This window comes from Bos indicus, chromosome 16 (genome assembly GCF_029378745.1).
Source record: "Bos indicus isolate NIAB-ARS_2022 breed Sahiwal x Tharparkar chromosome 16, NIAB-ARS_B.indTharparkar_mat_pri_1.0, whole genome shotgun sequence".
In the NCBI taxonomy this organism is placed as follows: Eukaryota; Metazoa; Chordata; class Mammalia; order Artiodactyla; family Bovidae; genus Bos; species Bos indicus.
Window position 1 is genome coordinate 14075864 of NC_091775.1, and position 19189 is coordinate 14095052.

General features: G+C 38.0%; 1 long non-coding RNA gene across 7 annotated transcripts in view; it reads left to right on the forward strand.

Moving 5' to 3' along the window:
* The window catches only part of LOC139176328 (uncharacterized), a 187123-nt gene that overhangs the window by 44413 nt on the left and 123521 nt on the right, over positions 1–19189 (forward strand). Inside the window, exon 1 of one of the 7 annotated variants that reach the window (XR_011560736.1) lies at positions 15390–16666. The exons of the other annotated variants lie outside the window; for them this stretch is intronic. This is a non-coding gene — a long non-coding RNA (uncharacterized lncRNA). Of the gene's footprint in view, positions 1–15389; positions 16667–19189 lie in introns of those variants that run through there. 7 annotated transcript variants of the gene reach the window in all.

Genomic DNA, 19189 nt, shown 5'->3' on the forward strand with positions numbered 1-19189 from the left:
AGCACTCTGCCACGTCCTGAGGCACTTAAGATGCAGCTCTTCAGCATCAGTGGCCCTGATAATCTACAGCCTGAATCTCTTCAACCTCATAGCTGTGAAGCAACAGAAATACGAAAGGTCTTTAACTCACAGGTCCTAATTAAACGTGAATCCTTCCAGAAAGGTTGTGCTGGGAAGTGGAGAATTTTCCCTTACGATTTCCTGACATAAGGAGTGAATCTGCTTTAGCACGTGTGGACTTTGTAGGAACTGGGAACTTTGCCAAGGGATTCTCTCCTTGGAGAACACCACTCAGCATTTAGCGTCTCTTTCTTATAGTCAGCCTCTATAGAACAGACCTGGACGGGATGCGAAACCCTAGAAAACACCCAAAATAGTGGAAGGAATTATTGCCACTGAATGACTGGACTTCCTGCATTAACTGACTTTTGGGGGCTTAACTAACACAGCCCCATCCTCACAAGCTGTATAGAAAAAACATTCTAGTTACATGCCTGAGTCCTAGCTGACCCATAAATGCAGAAGCTGGGTCTTTTATCTCAAGCCTTGTTCCCAAGGTCTGGCATAATACAGACTGACACACAGTGCACTTTTAAAATAAATGCTTTTAAAGGTTATAATCTAAATATGAGACTAAAATTATAGTCCTTTGGATAGAATATAATGGTTAAATTTATAATTTTGCACATCAAATGTGAACTGGTTATGAAGATTAACATCTGCAGAAATGCTTAAAGAAGACAAAAGAAATTACAGTGCTTTCAACTGTTGACATTGGTTTATATTGGTTGGAAAAGAACTATACCTGTGTTATTGAAGTAAGAAGAAGTGGAGGAGAGCTTTGGAAAGCATAGGAGATTTGCTCTTCCCTGTTGGGAAGATTCCCTGCAGGAAGGCATGGCAACCCACTCCAGTATTCTTGCCTGGAGAATTCCGTGGACAGAGAAGCCTGGCAGGGTACAGTCCATAGGGTTGCAAAAAGTCAGACACAACTCAAGTGACCTAGCACGCATGCAGAGAATCACTGGTTCCCAGGACAAGCTTCAGACTACAGACCTTTATCAGAAACTTAAAGGCCTTTCTACCACTAAGCCTTCAGCTAGTTTCTCAGATTCCTCCTGAAGTCCTTTTGTTCTTCCTTCTTGTCCTAGAATATACAGTCCTGAGTTCTCATGCTGGGTCTGTGTCCTATTAAAATGGTCACCAGAAATGAGGTGCAATCTTCCCTTTTTCCTATTGTTTTATAAATGAGCCAAAGAAGACCTCTCTGTTGGCCCCTATATTGCTTATATCTTTACTACAAGCTGAGACCCATTAGCTCAAAAGCCTGCTTGTGCCAAACTCAAATGTTTATATGCCTAATTATGTAAAAATAGCCCAAACAAGCAGATTTTTAGCCAGTTAGGGCCTGCCTGCTTTGTGTCCCCTGCAGAATCTTACTTCCCATTTGCTGGCAATAGATAAGATAGTCCCAGGCCACAGAGGCCCCGGGCCACTGCTGCTGCTCTTCTGGAGCTCCCTGACGCAGGCATTCCCAGCCGTGCTGCTTTGTGACATCACCTAGACTTGCTAGCCTCCTCGCCGGTGCCCCTCTCTCCTGGGAATTCCTTTGCCCTCATATCCTTCTGGATGGCGGCCCCCTCACTGTAAGCCTGCGGACCATCTCATGCTGTGAGAGTTTTCGCCTCTCGTTCAGCCCTGTCCAAGTGCCACCCAGTCACCAAGTACCCACACCCAGTGTGGTAACTGCCTCTCACAGTTTTTTCTTTCCTTGATATGCCCCCAAACTCCTCAAAACCCCTGCAGCTATTCCTTTTCACTTTTTTTGTCATCATAGTTAAATGTTTGAAAACAAATGAGCTTTTTCATCTTTTCTAACAAGGCATTTGTTGTCTTTGCACAGCGGTATTGGACAGGTGCAGCTTTTGTGGGGAAGCTGTGAGCTTCGGCATCATTAGATGGTCTTGAACAACCTTTTACTAAGTAGGCAATCTATATTTCCAGGACTCTCATCTTCCCTTCTTTTTATAAGGCTAGTCGTCGATTTCTCAAATGCAGTCCAGGACAGTGGCCACTGGTGAACTTCTACACGTGGGCTTTTCTGACTGAAACTTGCATGTTCAGGAGGTGTCCAGAGTAACAATTGAATGAGGTTCTGAGACAGCAGGACTAAGGCCAGAGTGGGATTTTTCATTAATCAAAGTAAATCAAAGTCCTTCATTAATAGAACATTTTTGGTGGTCATTAGTAGGAATGAAAGGGAAGGATGGCAGGAGAGTGAGAACTGAATGTCTAGACATCAGCTTGTTATTAATACATTTTGGTTAACTAGTAATAAAAATTCGCTTAAAAAAGTTATGCATGCAGAAGTTATAAAGTTCCCAGTGATTTTATAATTCTTCCAGTCTTGAGTCCTGACTTAAATTTTTTTGACGTATTTCTATGTTATTACCATAACCAGAGATAAAGCTTATACATACCATTATTCTGAAGTGACTTTCTCCTTCACAGTTCCCACTCCAGCCTCCTCTTCTGTGAAATATATTCTCTTTTCTTCTTGAGTCTCCTTTATCAAGTATTAGGTATACTGAACTCAGAGCTTCTTTTAGGAGGACATTTAGATTGAGAAGCACCCATTTCTCCAGGCGTAGCCGAGACACAGCCAGTTTATATATCTCCCCATAAGAAGATAACATTAATTAGAAACGGCATTTGTTGGGGATATGCTTAAGATGGAATATGAAAAATCATTTGTTTATAAATTTGCTGTGAATATTCTCTGACTACAGTCAGAGAAAAGCTTCATAAGGAGTTATGTAAGTAGAATTGCAATAGATCTTTCCAAGGGACTAAGGAAACTATTCTAAGGAAGAAATCAGAATCATAGTTGAATAAAACCCAAATGATGTTTAGGAAAAGAATGAGGAGCTCAGGTCACCTCGAGCGAATAGTGTGTGCTTGAGAGTAGTTGGAGGTAGGTCAGGAAGTGCAGCTTCAAGAAGGTTGAGGGTTATTGACCTCAATCATACAATTATAAAATACAAAGAAATACAAATTGGCATATACCGTTTTTAAAAGCTGGGTGATATTTGAAAAAACCGTGAACCTCAGCCAAATACATACATTTGGAAGTTGTATTGTTCAAACAGTTTATCTTAACAAATGTTTCTAGTGCCCAATGTTGAGCATAACTTTATATATGTCTTTCCTGGCACTTCCATACTGAAAGTTCCCATGCAGTCATTTCTCATTCACTGTTTCACTTCATATTTTACTAGATATTTCCTGTGTAGAATCTGTTACTTTAATTTATATGGAGATAAAATCTGCTTCTTCTTGTGACTCTAAAAGGCAGACCTCTAACCAATGGGTGGATTTTGCATAGAACTTTATGATGAATAAAGCTGACTGCAATAATACAATATTAAAGTTATGAGCCTATCACAATTTTCATAAAAAGACAAGAAGATCCTCTCTCCCAAAATTTAAGGAAGTTGACATAGGTGGTTTCCAAGGCTTTCCAGATATGATTTCGAATCTTTTGACTGTTCTGAACACAGAAGGAGATACAGGACTTAATTTTATTGGTTTCTGTTTTACAGTCACGCTCCGTCCCCCCAAAACCATGTTAAACACCAAATCTCTCAGCGTATGCATTATTCCCAACATAAATCATTTTGGAAATTAAACAACAAAGAGTCATCCTAAACAAATTTATTTCCCATACTGTGCATTTTGTTTTTCAAGAACTGTCTTATTCTATGAACTAAAGAACATCTAGTTCATTATGTAATTTATCAATATAAAAAATAGCAAGTTGTTTCATTAAGTTTGACTGACTGCTACCATGTTTGCAAAGGTGTTGTGTCTGGTGATCTGGAAAGGAGGAAGACACTTTAAGCAGCAGGAGGATCGTGCCAGGGATGAGCTACAGGGGAAAGAAGCAGGCCCTGAACCAGAGATCAAAAAGTCACCCACTGCTGCTTGAGTCTGGCCTTGCGGGAAACTCTGCTAATTGCTGTTCATTTATCAGTCTTGCCAAGAAACCCTTGCTTTCGCAGGCCTTTCCCACATTCACCCAGAGATAAACATGGAAGGGCAGCGTCAGAAAGAACTTGCTGCTTCCTGGGAGGCCTGAAGCCTTGGAACAGCTTAAGGGAAAAAAAAGACACTGAAGTGTTGTGCAAGCAATATCTGTCCTTCTAACTTTTGTAAAAGGGAGTCAAGATAAGGACATGATTCTGCGTTCCTTTTTATTACATTCATTTCCTGCATGCTAGTTATTTAAGTTGTTTTACGTTTGATTAGCTTGGGTTTACATGCCTTTTATATGCGTTGGTCATTTTATCTTTAGGAAACTGAAGTTTCCCCAAGGTCACAACAAATATATGCTGTTTTGTTTGCAAGTCTGTATTGCTGAGAGCAAAATGTTAACATTGTCAGTGATCACCCCATCAGGGTTTATTCCTGAAGGTCTAAATCTGCAGGCTAGCTGCACTAATGGCGATAGCAATATGTTATTTTATATAACAACAATAAAATGCTACTTAGTACAGCATTATACAAGCCTACTTAGTTTCTAGACTCTTCTGTAATATCCCCCATAGCACTGTATATTTCCAAGCTTAAGTTTCTGTTGCAAATATTAATGGAAAATAATTACACACAAGTCTGCCAGATAGATGATTACTTTCATTTCCCTTTGAGTCATTTAAACCAAACAGAATGGATCTTTCTTGATCATTTAATTATTTTGCATAATTACTTAAAAGTGTGTAAAAGGACTTCTTGTATCACCTATGAAGAAACTGTAAATTTTCTAAATAAATTTCAAAATTTCCAAAAAATTAATCTTTCAAAAAAACACTGAGTATTTTCTAAGATTAGAATAAAGACTAGTAGAAACAGACTTTGTTGTTAAAATAATTTGCAAAACCCCTTGCAATAACGTACTGGTTGTAAAGGCAGGAGCTTTGCTTTGTTAACTGCTTCATCTGCAGCCCCTAGAAGACAGTAGGAATTCAGTGTGAACAATTCGATTCAATGACTCAATGAAATTGAATTTAATCAAAAGGTTAAGCCTACATTTATCACAATTTAGACTTTTTAGTATGAAACACACAGGTTGAGCTACAGAGGTATCAGTTTACCATTTTCACTTCTGATTTAAGAGCCAAATGTTAGGCTAAGTCTTATATCCAGCAGGGTATTCTCTGAAATATCATTGCTAGTTGTGTTATGTGTTCAAAGGACTTGAAGAGCCAAGCTAAACTGGGCTTCTCCAAATGCTTATTATATTATCCCACCAGCAAGGAGGTACTGAATACCTACTGTGTATTTATTTCTGAGATGGAAAACAAAGAAATATAAGCTTATCTCTACCCTCAAGGAAGCAGCAGTTGGAGAGAAGTGACCCATGCCTGAGGGACCACAAAGCATTACAAAATAGTATGATATGAAAAACTAAGCTGTTTAATGAATTAAAATCCCTATGTAAAAAAATACAGCATAAATTGCTTCTGTTTTTATCAAGGAGAGTTGCAAGGACTTTTGTAAACCAGAGGCGGTAAACTGGCAGCCCGCAGCCAGAACTGCAGATAGGTTTGTTTCTGCCTGTTTATGTTATAAAAGAATGAATTGTTATTCAAACACTGAGCGTTTTTTGTTTAAAATATTTTTATTGCTTCTCTTGGAAAATAATTTCATAAAACCTGGGATCTTTGGATCAGCTTTTATTTTCTTTAGAAATGACCAATGACTGTCACTTATAAAGGTACTGATATTTCATATTTTTATTAATTTTTTTCCTTTACCTGAAAGCATCGGATTTTACTACTCTATTGCTGTAGAGGAGCAATATTTGCCACCTATAATATATCTCTTTGGTCTGAGGTTTATTTTAGGCTGATTATTTATTACAGTATGGAAGACTTAGGAAGTCTTTTTCTTTTTTTAACCTCTCTATTAGCTGCCTCCCAAGAATCTAGATAAACAGTCTGTTTCTGGAATAGAACTAACATCAGAGATCTCTTTAAGGAATATGGGCTAAGAATGGTGGGGGGAACTTCAGGGCCTAGAGACCAGAGACCATTTTGACCCTATGTCTTTACGTGGCCCAGTAGACATTGGTTTACAAAATACTTGCTCCATGTGAATTGCCTTTCTCCCCTTTGAAGTTCTAAACCACTAGCCTCAAAATCCGTTCTTGTCTTTAGCTGAAGGAGGTTTTGAAAGTAAAGGGTTAGTATATTTGGGTCTTCCCTAGTGGCTCAGTTGGTAAAGAATCCATCTGCAATGTTGGAGACCTGGGTTCGATTCCTGAGTTGGAAAGATTCCCGTGGAGAAGGGAAAGGCTACCCACTCCAGTATTCTGGCCTGGAGAATTCCACGGACTGTATAGTTCATAGGGTTGCAAAGAGTTGGACATGACTGAGAGATTCTCACTCACTCACCCAGGCCATTTTGGTGAGTTATTCGGTTTTGCTGGTTCTCTCCCATGTATACATGTTATGAAACTTCAGTGTGATTTTTCTGCTGTTAATCTGTCTCATAATCAATTTAATTCTTAGACCAGACAGAAGAACTTACAAGGGCAGAGAAAAAAATTTTCCTACATAGCAGTGCTTACATATAAAACATGTCTCCAGACTCTAATTAATGTTCTTTGGTATTTTTGATATATGACAGGAATGTCTGCTGCTGATGCTAAGTCACTTCAGTCGTGTCCGACTCTGTGTGACCCCAAAGATGGCAGCCCACCAGGCTCCCCCGTCCCTGGGATTCTCCAGGCAAGAACACTGGAGTGGGTTGCCATTTCCTTCTCCAATGCATGAAAGTGAAAAGTGAAAGTGAAGTCGCTCAGTCGTGTCCAACCCTCAGCGACCCCATGGACTGCAGCCTTCCAGGCTCCTCCGTCCATGGGCTTTTCCAGGCAAGAGTACTGGAGTGAGGTGCCATTGCCTTCTCCGGAAAGGCAAGTCTAGGGCCTACTATTTTAGTACAGCTAGAGCAATAATGTTTGTAGGAAGGTGGGTTTTGAGTGGGCACTGTGTCACTGAATGCAAGTTCGAGTGCCAATACATAGTGAGGCCAGAGAAACCAAAACGTTATAGTCTGTAGCAGAGAAAGGTTTTTGCAGGGCCACACTAGGAGAATAAGTGGCTCTTGCTCAAAAGACACAAAGTCCTGGATGGTTTTCAGGGATGAGTTTTTATGGGCAAAGTTTTGAGTGAGATTTGCAGGATGTGTGACTTTCTTCAGATTGGTCGGTGGGGAGGTAACTGGAGGATGTTCCAGGAGTCTTCTGCTCAGCCTGAAGATACCATCCTCCCCCAGATTGGGAACCTTTGTTCCCCAGAAGAACTCAAAAATATTGTTATGTATATCCCTTGAAAAGGAACCAGGTCCCCGCACTGTTGTTACTTGTTTGGGCCTCTGTTTCTGCATTTGTTCACTTCCCTGATTATAGCAGTTGTTAGACTCTGCCCTTAGGTATTCAGGAAGGTCTAAGAGGCTGAAGCCTTTTTCCTACAAGCAAGAAATGGAACCAGAAAGAATTTGTAAGGGGCCCACAGGGACCTGTTCCGTTTCAGTTGTATACCTTGGTTTTCTAAATATGTTCAAGAAAGAACTAGAATCAGAGCTAGAGTAATAGATAATCTAATGTTTTGCACTTTGTAACTTTTGTTGCTACAGTAAATTTTTTTTTTTAAGCCGTAGAGACCTCTGCTGAAAGAATCATTTGTAGAAGCCAGATTTCTGAAATGAATGTGTGGGAAAGGAATGTGATTTGTCTTTTTTTTTTTCCCCATTATAATATCTTTACCATAAGCAACACATAGATTTCCTATTGACTTAACTTGCTTTGTTTCCAGTAACGTATGCAGGTAAAGAGAACCTAGAATATGTGTCTTTCTAAAAGGGAGGTCTGCTGCAGTTCAGATTTTGCTACTTCATATCTTAAAAGAAACCCAAGGATAAAGTAGTACACTTTTACCTATGTCAGTGATATTTTACTCTTTGGGGAATTCTGACATTCTGAGGAAGTAATTCAAGTTCAGTCAATTGATGTAAAAGTTCTCTCTCTCCCCCCAACCTCCCCCATCTTTAGAGATCTGATATCATTGGAAGTAACAAGTGCTTCCAAACACTCTAGTAGCTTTCAGTTATTCAATAAATGTAGTCCATCAACCTTACAATCACTGTCCTAGTTGTTGAGCCATAGAATTAAGACTTTTTACTCTTGAGGAGTTCACAGCTGAGGAAATATATAGAAAAATGAACAGAGAGTTTAAAATTCCCATACTGTCAGTAGTGGAATTAAGGAAAGATACAGGATGTGTGCACACTTGATCTTGAGATAGAGAAAGATTGCTCAAATTGAATCTGTTGAAGAATATGTTTGCTATAGCTCAAAGTATTTAGAAGAGAAAAATTTGTCTATTGGTCTTAATGGCTTGCTGGATATGGAATGAGAGGGAAGACCCCTAAGCTTGAGCATAGTTTTTGGTAAAATTATTTGTGGAAGAATTTGTGAGGAGCCCGTGTCAACAGCAGTAAAGATAACCAGTTCAGAATTAAGCGAGATTCATATGAACAGTAAGGTGGAGGTATTCACCAAAACTTGGAAATATGTGTCTGGAACATATGAGAGACATCACAGTTGAAGATGTACATTCTGAAGTAGTCAGTAGATAGGTAATGTCTGTAAGATCACTTCCACATAAGTTTCCAGAAGGAGAATGAATAATTGTGCGTCCTCAAATCCATAAAAGCTAAATGAAATTGCTGGAGAATGTGTCATAGTGGCCAATAATTTGAAAAATCGATTATGATATAAATTGTATAATATCCAATCATTTTTGAAAACCAATAAAACTGGAAGAAGAAACACTCAAAAAGAGTTCCAAACATCATATAATTAATTTAAAAGTAGGAGTCACTCATGACCTTCAAGGAGGCAATATTGGTGAAGTGGTGAGTGACAAGTTAGATTGCCCTTATTTTGAAGAGTTGGCATGAAAAAGAGTAGAGACAAGTACATACGTCTTTGAAGTAGGTTGGCCCTGAAAAAATGGGAGAAATGAAACAGTAGAAAGAAGAACATCTTAGACTAGAGAGACGCTTCAAGGCAGCAGTGGTTATAATTGGCAGTATCTTTGGTGAATAGGAAAGACTCTTGTGACTTTTGCTGAACTCCCTAGCGTTGTGTATGAATGTCTTAGGTCTGCCATAACAAAAGTATCACAAACTAAGTGGCTTAAATAAGAGAAATTTGTTATCTTACAGTTCTGGAAGCTATAAGCCTGAGATCAAGGTGTTGGCAGCCTTGGTTCCTTTTGAGGGTTGTGAGAAAATCTGTTCCGTGTCTGTACTCACTTCTGGTGAAGTTCTGGCAATCTTTGCTTTTCTTGGATCACCTAGTTTTCTGCCTTCTTCTCTGTGTAGCATTTTCTCTGTCTGTGACTCTGTGTCCCAATTTGCCCTTTATAAAAGACACCTGACTACAGTAGGGGACTGACCTATTTTAGTGTGACCTCATTTTGCCTAATGATCTCTGCAATGACCCTATTTTCAAATATAGTGACATTCTGAAGTATTGGGGAATTAGGACTTTAAATTTTGGGGAGACACAATCAACCCATCATGGAATGGTAAGACCATGGTTAATCCTTACAATTGATAATGAACATTTAAGATTAATAAATGTTAACCCTGTTTATGAATTTCTCTTGATCCTATATTTCCTTAAGTAATCTTAACTTCTTGCCCTACTCCTTTCTATAGAAGTAAAGTGACTTATGTTTTTAATCATGTGAATGTTCTTGATGTTGGGTATTTGTTTTTTTTCATCTTTCTCTTCCTTTTGGACAGAGAGACTGTAGGGAGTTATTAGATTCATTTGACTCCTGCTCTTAGTCGCCCCATCTAACCTGAATCTATCAGTAAACCAGCCACTGATTGTAGTTTTATGTCTCGATTTGGTCTAAATTTCTAAAGCATATTCAGTAGAGCAGGGTGTGGATTCAGTGGAGTGTTCTTAATGCTCCCACCCTTGTCTCTCTTTTCTTTCCTAATCTTTAGCATGCTAACTGCTCTTGGCTTATTTAAATTGTACAGTAAGATACTCATTCTGGATATCTTCTTATTAAAAAAAAGCAAGTTTAGTATTCATCATAGACTCCACATCTCTACATAATTGGATAATTTCTTTTCTATTTGAAGTGCTCTTTTGATGCAAGTTGACCATGTTCATTCATTTTTTCATTACTCTATTCCTTTTTACAGCTATTCGTTGGACCATTTTATTATCTGTAATTCCCTTGGCTGGCTACTTCTAAGAAAGCCTTGAACTTACGTGTCTAGGAGGAACGTGTCTTTATTCTTTATCATTTTGCCTTTCTGTAGCACCTTGGAACCTGAGGCACAGGCACAGGATCTAAGGGTGGCTGGTTAAATGTATCTGCTGAGATTTTGAATCTGAAAAAATGGATTCAAATGAACCGAGTGAAGAATTGCTCCTGGAAATGACTGGAGAGGCAGCCATGTCCATCTCCATGGGTGGGAGGCTAGCAGTGACAGGGGAAGCCTCTGGGTGTCAGTGCCAGCAGTGTCAGTAACACTGGCTTCAGCTGCCAATGTGCATGGTGATGGTAGCAGGCGACCGTGCCAACCCAGGGTTGATATTTTGCGGCCTGATTTTGGCTCTGGTTCTGGCTGCATAGCTTCCCTTTTTTTGTGCCCTAACTCCCCAACTCTCCCAGAAATTCTATAAACTACTTAAAATTTACTCAGTATTTTCCATTCTTGCCTAAATCAGCCAGGGCTTGTCTTTTTTTTATTTGTAATTTAGCTCTGTGACTAACATGTGATGCTATTGATAATACATGTGAATGTGTTAGCTGCTGAAGAAATAAAAAGAGTCATGATCATGGAGAGTTGATATCTAAAGATTCTCTCAAGGAGAGCTCACAAGTCAGAATTTCTTTATTCTCAGCCAGTATAAAGAAGCTCTGTAATTTTTTGAGTGTACATTTATAAGGCTTGGAGAGAAAGAAAATGTCTGCTTAGCTAGATAGATGGTCAAGAATCCGCCTGCAATGCAGGAGACCCAGGTTCGATCCCTGGGTCAGGCAGATCCTCTGGAATAGGAAATGGCAACCCACCTCAGTATTCTTGCCTGGAAAATCCTATGGACAGAGAAGCCTGGCAAGCTACAGCATCCACGGGGTCACCAAGATTCAGAGACGACTGAACAACTAACACTTTCACTATCCAGATCAGGAGATTTGGGCAGGATTGTGAGGATGAGGACTTTCTGAAGGGCCAAACAGGAATTTCTACACATCACTGAAAAATTTTCACCGTCGTAGATTCTTAGAGTAGCTGTGATCCCTAAGAGGCCCGTCAAACCCAAATTACTACCTGATTTGTGAAACTCACTTTCATGCTAACTGTTGCATGCTGTCATTACCAGGGTTAAAGCTTATTATTCTTTGTTTGTTTGTTTTGTCTTTTTATCAGCACAGACTTTTCTCCATGTCTCATAATTATAGAATTATGTCAGTTAGCCCAGCCTCGCAGCAGAGTTATGCTTCACTGGACAGATATCTGAGTGTGTGACAGAGCAACTTCAGTAGACTAAGTGCACGTTCATGCTTCATTGCTGTTTTTGCATGTCTGTGGTTTTGATAACTATAAATGTGATGTACATTTATTGAACTCATGATAAAAGGAAGTTCAACTTAACTACTCTTCATCTCACAGTTGACATAATAAATTGGATCAGGATTCTGTTGAATAATCACAGCATTCATATTAGTTAAAGGTTAGAAATGAAGACAGATTCAGTTATATCAACAGGTGAGACTATCTCTTTTCTTAATCTTCAAAATTTCTACATTACTTTTGGGCTATTATAGTGAAAATATATCCGATTTTGATCAATGAGTTCATTTTTCTAGCACTTACGGATGTTAGGGAAGAAGAAATTATCCTCTACCCTTCTATGTTCTTCTGGCTGATCTAAAATTTATTAACAAAGTTAACATGAGACAGAGCAGCAGGAGAAAAATCAAAGAAAAGTTTAATAGCATATCTACATGAGAGAGGGGCTTCCTAGGTGGCTCAGTGGTAAAGAATCTTCCTGCCAGTGCAGGAGATACAAGTTCAATCCTTGGGTCAGAAAGATCCCCTGGAGAAGGAAATGGCAACCCACTCCAGTATTCTTGCCTGGGAAATCTCATGGACAGAGAAACCTGGCAAACTGTAGTCTATGGGGTCGCAGACAACAACAACTACATGGGAGAGACCAGGAGAACTAAGTAACTCATCAGATCAGATCAGATCAGATCAGTCGCTCAGTCGTGTCCGATTCTTTTCGACCCCATGAATCGCAGCATGCCAGGCCTCCCTGTCCATCACCAACTCCCGGAGTTCACTCAGACTCACGTCCATCGAGTCGGTGATGCCATCCAGCCATCTCATCCTCTGCCTTCCCCTTCTCCTCCTGCCCCCAATCCCTCCCAGCATCAGAGCCTTTTCCAATGAGTCAACTCTTCCCATGAGGTGGCCAAAGTACTGGAGTTTCAGCTGTAGCATCATTCCTTCCAAAGAAATCCCAGGGCTGATCTCCTTCAGAATGGACTGGTTGGATCTCCTTGCAGTCCAAGGGACTCTCAAGAGTCTTCTCCAACACCACAGTTCAAAAGCATCAATTCTTCGGTGCTCAGCCTTCTTCACAGTCCAACTCTCACATCCATACATGACCACAGGAAAAACCATAGCCTTGACTAGATGAACCTTTGTTGGCAAAGTAATATCTCTGCTTTTGAATATGCTATCTAGGTTGGTCATAACTTTCCTTCCAAGGAGTAAGTGTCTTTTAATTTCATGGCTGCAGTCACCATCTGCAGTGATTTTGGAGCCCAGAAAAATAAAGTCTGCCACTGTTTCCACTGTTTCCCCATCTATTTCCGAAATGGTCAAAACTTTTTTTTTTTTTTTTAAGTGTTTGGCTGCACTGAGTTTTCATTGCTGAGCACAGGCTCTTTTTGCAGGGCATGGACTTCTCTAGTGGAGGCCTGTGGGCTTAGTTGAGATCTGTGAGATCTTCCTGGGTCCCCTGCATGGGAAGCAGAGAGTCTTATTGGCTGGAATGCTTATCTTAAATACCACCTTAAGCTCAAGACAAAAGAGGTTGCTGGGGATAGTGTTTGGGACTTGAGAGGAAGGCAATTCACATGCAGATGGACAAGCAGTGCTTGGTAAACAAGTGTTGCTGGACCGTGCAGAGACAAGGGGACACGGGGATTTTAGGCCCTTTCCCCCACCATTTCTAGCCCATATTCTTTGCGGATATCTGTGGTGATAGCTCTATTCCAGGAACAAGGCCTCCGTCTAAATTCTTTTAGGCAGTTAAGGGGGGAGAAACATTTCCTGAGTCTTCTGTTTCTTAAAAATTATCAGCCTAAATTAATCCTCCTGCCAAAGAAACGCATTTTAGAGTGTGAAATTTTGTTCCCTTACATGGAGAAATTCTGGTTATTTCGAGCATTACACACATGCTTTTGGAGAAAATAGTGAATTCCTCAGTGGTAGTACTTTGTTTCATTTGCAGGAAGAAATTTGTTAAATAAGAAAGTTATCCTCAAGTGATAACTGCACACCTGGGTAAGTCTTGTCTCCCTTGGAATGTTCAGTGCCTTACTGCTTCGAGACCATTAGTTTCAGAACAGCCTTTCACATTCTAACGAACAGTGTAGGAATAACCTCAGTGGCTGTGTTTTTAAACTAATAAAACTACAATTGCTTGAATGGAAACTTACTATTGTGTGAGTTTCCCTACGAGGCACTTTTTATACGTATTACTCCTTTTAAAGATTGTTAGCTAGTTAAGGTACTTATTTTTCAAATTAAATTTAGTCTGACTCAGATTTTATCCCTTTGCCTTTTCTACTAGTTTTCCTATTTTCTGTTCTGTCCATTAACTTTACTATTGGGAATTTAACATACATTATAAAAAAAAAAAAAAAAAGCTACTCTTCTGAAACTTCAAAAAATCAAATCAACTTTGTCACTTACATACCTGGTGCTTTTTAGTTTATTGTTGACCATATTATTCCATAAATAGAGCATAGGGCCACACAGTATTGACATCTCTGGATGTAAATACATTATATCTGCATTTGACCCTCAGCTTCCTTTAGATGATCAACTGAACAAGACATTTAACTGTCAGTTTGAAGAGGTTTCTCTGAAAAATACAATTCAAGTAAATGATTTCCACTGTCCCTTCTGCCACTAACATCCATAGTGTTACAACCCCCTAAAGATGTATATCCTGCCCAAATTGAACTGAAGTTGCTTCTACTGCACATAAAGGTGACACAGAACTTCCAGTGTAAGATAGTAGGACTGATTGCCTTCTGAAACAAAAACCGCAGTATTTTGCAGAAGTTTACAACTTAGAGTATATATATATAATATTATATTTGTACAAAGCTTCCCTGGTGGCTCAGCAGTAAAGAATCCACCTGCAATGCAGGTGATCAGGAGACTTGGGTTCAATCCCTGGGTTGGGAAGATCCCCTAGAGGAGGGCATGGCAACCCGTTGCAGTATTCTTGCCTGCAGAATTCCATGGACAAAGGAGCCTGGAGGGTTACATTCCATGGGGTCACAAAGAGTTGAACATGACTGAAGTGACTTAGCACAAAAACACACACAAGGTCAAAATAAAAATTACTCAACTTTGAAAGAACCAGGAAAATGTAACTTTCTTTCCAAAAGAAAGAAAATAGGAAAAAAAAAAAAAAAAAGAAAATAGGAAAGATGATGATTGTAAGATATCCCAGATGTTGAATTATCAGATAAAGACTTTAAAGCAGATCTTAAAATTATGTACCACAAAGTAAACAAAATCAAGTCAAGTAAATGAAAAATTAGAAAATATAAGACTGTATAAGGCTATTTGTTTTTAAGTTTCATAAATTTCCAAATTTATTACTAGATATCCACTATGTTCTTTTGTTAAGCTATTAATCTTCTGTTGAGCTTGCAGTTAGCTGAATTACTGTTTTTTCCTAAAACAGTTGCTGTTTGTGTTTTTGTTTCTGTTGATCTTTTTTTATTTATTTTTCTTCTGGTTATTATTGTTTATATTACTGACCTCTACTCTTATGGTTATTATTTTCTTCCTCTGTCTCCCTTGGGTTTGTTCTCTTGATCATTCTTCACCTTTTAAAATGGACTATTTTGATATTTTTATAATTTGTCTTGTTTTTGCCTAAATATATATAAACTTGTCTATTTCCTTTTTAGTCCTACTTTATCATCTGTCTGTACCCTCTCCTTTTGAAATGTAATGTTTTCATTTGGTTCTAAGTATTTTAAAATAATTTTATAATTTTATTTATAAAATGATACATGTTTAATAGCAGAATATGCATAAGCATATAAGTATATATTTACATTTTATCATCCTATAATTTATATATAAATAGTTTAAATATGAACTCATTTAATGATTTCAATTGTTACCATCATCAGCAAACATTACTTCTAAGTTGTTGATTTTGTCAAATTTGTTATAATTTCCTTTTGGATATTACATGCACAGTTTTGTTTGTTTTACAAATATGCTCAAAGTCAGTATGCATTTTTGAGATGTAAGGTATATGTATATACATGTTTGTGCACACACACATACTTCAAGGCAATTGATGTACTCTTCGAGGTTTCTGGACCTTCAGTTATTTTTTTCTGCCAGTTTGATACATTTCTCGAGTGAATATGAATATCCCAGAGTACAATATACTAACATATCTATTTTTCTTATAGTTCCATGTTCTGTATTTCTTTAATATGTTTTCTATATCTATTTAAATTTTTTTAATCTGTTTGATGCCATCTCTTTTTTCTGTTTGACACCTGCCATTGGATTCCCTTCTCTCTGAAGCTTTCTTGTATTTTTATTTCTTATGTTTCATGCTTATATGTTCTTTTAATTTATCTGTTCCAAAATAAAGCATTGATAGATTGCTTTTTTATAATTTGAGAGTTTGTCTCTTTGACTTAAGAATTTTAACTCAACTATATTAAAAGTACTACTGTGTTAGGACTTATTTTTGCTATTTGCATTTTATATTTATTATATTTTTTCTTCTTTTATTTTTCTTGGCTTCTATTAGCTGAATCAACCTTTTATGCTTTCTTAAGAGTTACACATTTTACATTTATATGCAGACATATTTTATCTTTTTCAATTTGATAAGCTCATAAACACCTATATCTTTTCCCTAAATATAGTGTTCATGTCTCCTTATACTTAATTCTTTTCTTTCTTTACCCAGTTATGTTGATATTATTTGTTATTTAGTCCTGATTTTAATAGATTTTCATTTTGTTTGCTGGGCTTTTATTTTCTGTATGACAGTAAACCTGAATAAACTTTTAATTTGCTTATACTTATAATAAATCTCATAGAAATTCACCCCCTCCTTTATTTGTTTCTTTTCCTTTTTGAGTGCATTGAGTGGCACGTGAGATCTTAGGTCCCAGACCAGGGATTGAACCCATGCCCTGTGTTGTAGAAAGGAGGAATCTTAACCAGTGAACCACCATTGGAGTCTCTTGATTGAGTTGTTTTTCTGAGAATAAATTTGAAGGTGAGTTCTGAGGATTGCTCTTTCTAAGATGGTAGTCAATATCTACATATGATTATTGAAAAGTTATAGAAAAGTTCTACAGACAGTGCAGCCCTATTTCACCCTTGAAATTGAAATCATGCACCTCAGATTTGAACGTGAACTCACACAACCAGGACTTGAACCCAGCCAAGCCAAAACCCATGGTGTTCTAGCTGAGATCACACACTCTTTTTGGGTTTTAATGAAGCTCGAGTTCATAATGTCTTATTGCAGAAAGAATTCCATGAGAGACAGAGAGACAGGTAAGAAGTGCATTTATTTAGAGAGAAACACATTCTACAGGCAAAAGTGTGGGTCATCTCAGAAGACTTGAGACTGGCCTAGAAATATGGTGTAGGTAGCTTTTATGGGTGGGTAATTTCATAAGCTAGTGAGTGGGAGCATTGTTCCAACTATATTGGGGAAGGAGTGGAGATTTCCTGAAATTGGGCCGCCACCTACTTTTTGGTCTTTGATTGGCCTTGGAACTGTCTTAGTGCCTGTGATTGTGTCAGTTAGCTTGTTGATGTTATGATGAGTATGTATTGAGGCTCAAGGTCTTGTCTACCATCTTGAACCCATTTGGTTCTAATCAGTTTAGGTTGTGTCCTTGGGCTTTGTCATTCCTTCAAAGGTTGTGCCCTGCCCCCTTCCCCCTTGCTTCAAAATGACAATGTGATGATTTGATTCAGGCTAAATATAAAATTGTATTTAAGTTCGAACTTTGCTTTAACACTTTATAAAGATTCTTCTTTCATCCAGTGCTGGAATGGTCGATGTCAATTTAATTCAAGTGAGCTTTTGTTTTGTTTTTAGAATATATAATCTTTTCCAGGAAGCTCTTAGAGTGTCCTTTTTATGTATAGCTAGTTTTGTAAAATTTTTGAATGGTTTTGAGATTATGTTGTATTTGGACTACTTCTTGATGATTTTTTTTTCAATGCTTCCTGCCCCACCACATTTTTGTGTCTAGAACCTCGGGTACGAGGATAATGATAAATCTACTACCAAATTCCATGTCTTAATGCTTCTTTTTCATTGCCAGTTAATTGTATCCATTTTATTTTCTTTTGAAGAGTTTCTTTAGATGATTTTCTGTTCTATATATTCTGCTCTTTCTTCACACTACTAATTTTTAAAATTCAAATAACATCTATTCCACAGATGTCTCTGTTTCTGCTTATTCTTTGCACTATTTGCCTTCAATGCTGTTAGAGTATTTTAGACCTACATATTATAGATATATTTTTACCTCAGTTACACTAAGTCTGTTTCATATGGTGTAAATTATTTAGTTGGTAGTTTTAATTTGCATTTTTGTTTGTTCAATTTCTTGTTATTTCCCCCCTTAAGCTTCATTTCAGCTGTCACAGATATGGAGGAAAGAGAGGCTAAAGTGTGGGTTTCGCTTCTTTTCCTGGAATTCAAGGGATGAGTTTGGAAAATAATGCTTCAGGACAAAGATCTCTACCACCAATTGAACATGACCTTACAGGTGACCTTGCCCTTCAAAACATTCTTCAGGCTTCATGCTTGAGTATTGTTCTTTTCCCAAAGTCTTAATTACTAATTATAATCTTCTAGCCCAGTCTGTGAAGGACAGGATAGGAAAAGTTTTGTCCTTCTAGGTATGTTTTATCAGTTCTCATTCCAGACAACTTGGTCTTTGATCTCAGCCAGGTCTGAGTTGACTCTGTTGCTATTCTGACTCCAGTAGCGGGCTGTGGACAGCAGCACACCCAGGGATCTATGCAAGGCAGGAAAGGACATGCTGGTTTTCTCTCAGTCTCAACTCTACATAGGAAACCAGACTCTCCTTTACTCTTAACCATCTGTCAGCCATCTTCTTCTCTACCCCAACATTCACCTCAGACCAACTCTTCTGTTTCCTTACATGTTTCTCATTTTTGTATTAGTTTCACAGATCCACCAGACTATCTGAGTTTCATAACCAAAAGAGGGCAGACACCCATGCATTCAGTCTTTTCAAGAATCATCTGCAAATCACAAAAACAAATCTTACATTGAATATGTGTATACAGCCTGGAAATTACATTTCCATGAAGGCTCAGTGTAGCTTAAGAAAGATTTTTAGAAATAAATTTATTAAGCATTATAACTGAGAAGAATGAAATTGTTCAATAGCTATGATAGAATTTATGGCACTTAAGGTATGTATTTATATCATTACTTAATGAATTTATCCTTGTTTTGTGTTTGGCTCTAAGGCAGATAGTCTAATTTAGGTATAACATTGACTTTAGGTACAAAGCAAAGTATAAAAGATGGCTCAGTAAACTTTTTTAAACTCAGTGGCTCAATGCCAATAGTGACAGCTTTTGCAATTAGTTTAGGCTCTTTGTTTCTTGAGGCAACTGTAAAACCTACAGCCATGTATTCCCTTTTCAGTGAAATTTTCATAAAATTTGTAGCTGAGTTAATTGGTGCATTGGCTGACAGATTCAGCAAAGAGGCCAAGCCCTCAGCCATCCAGTTATTGCT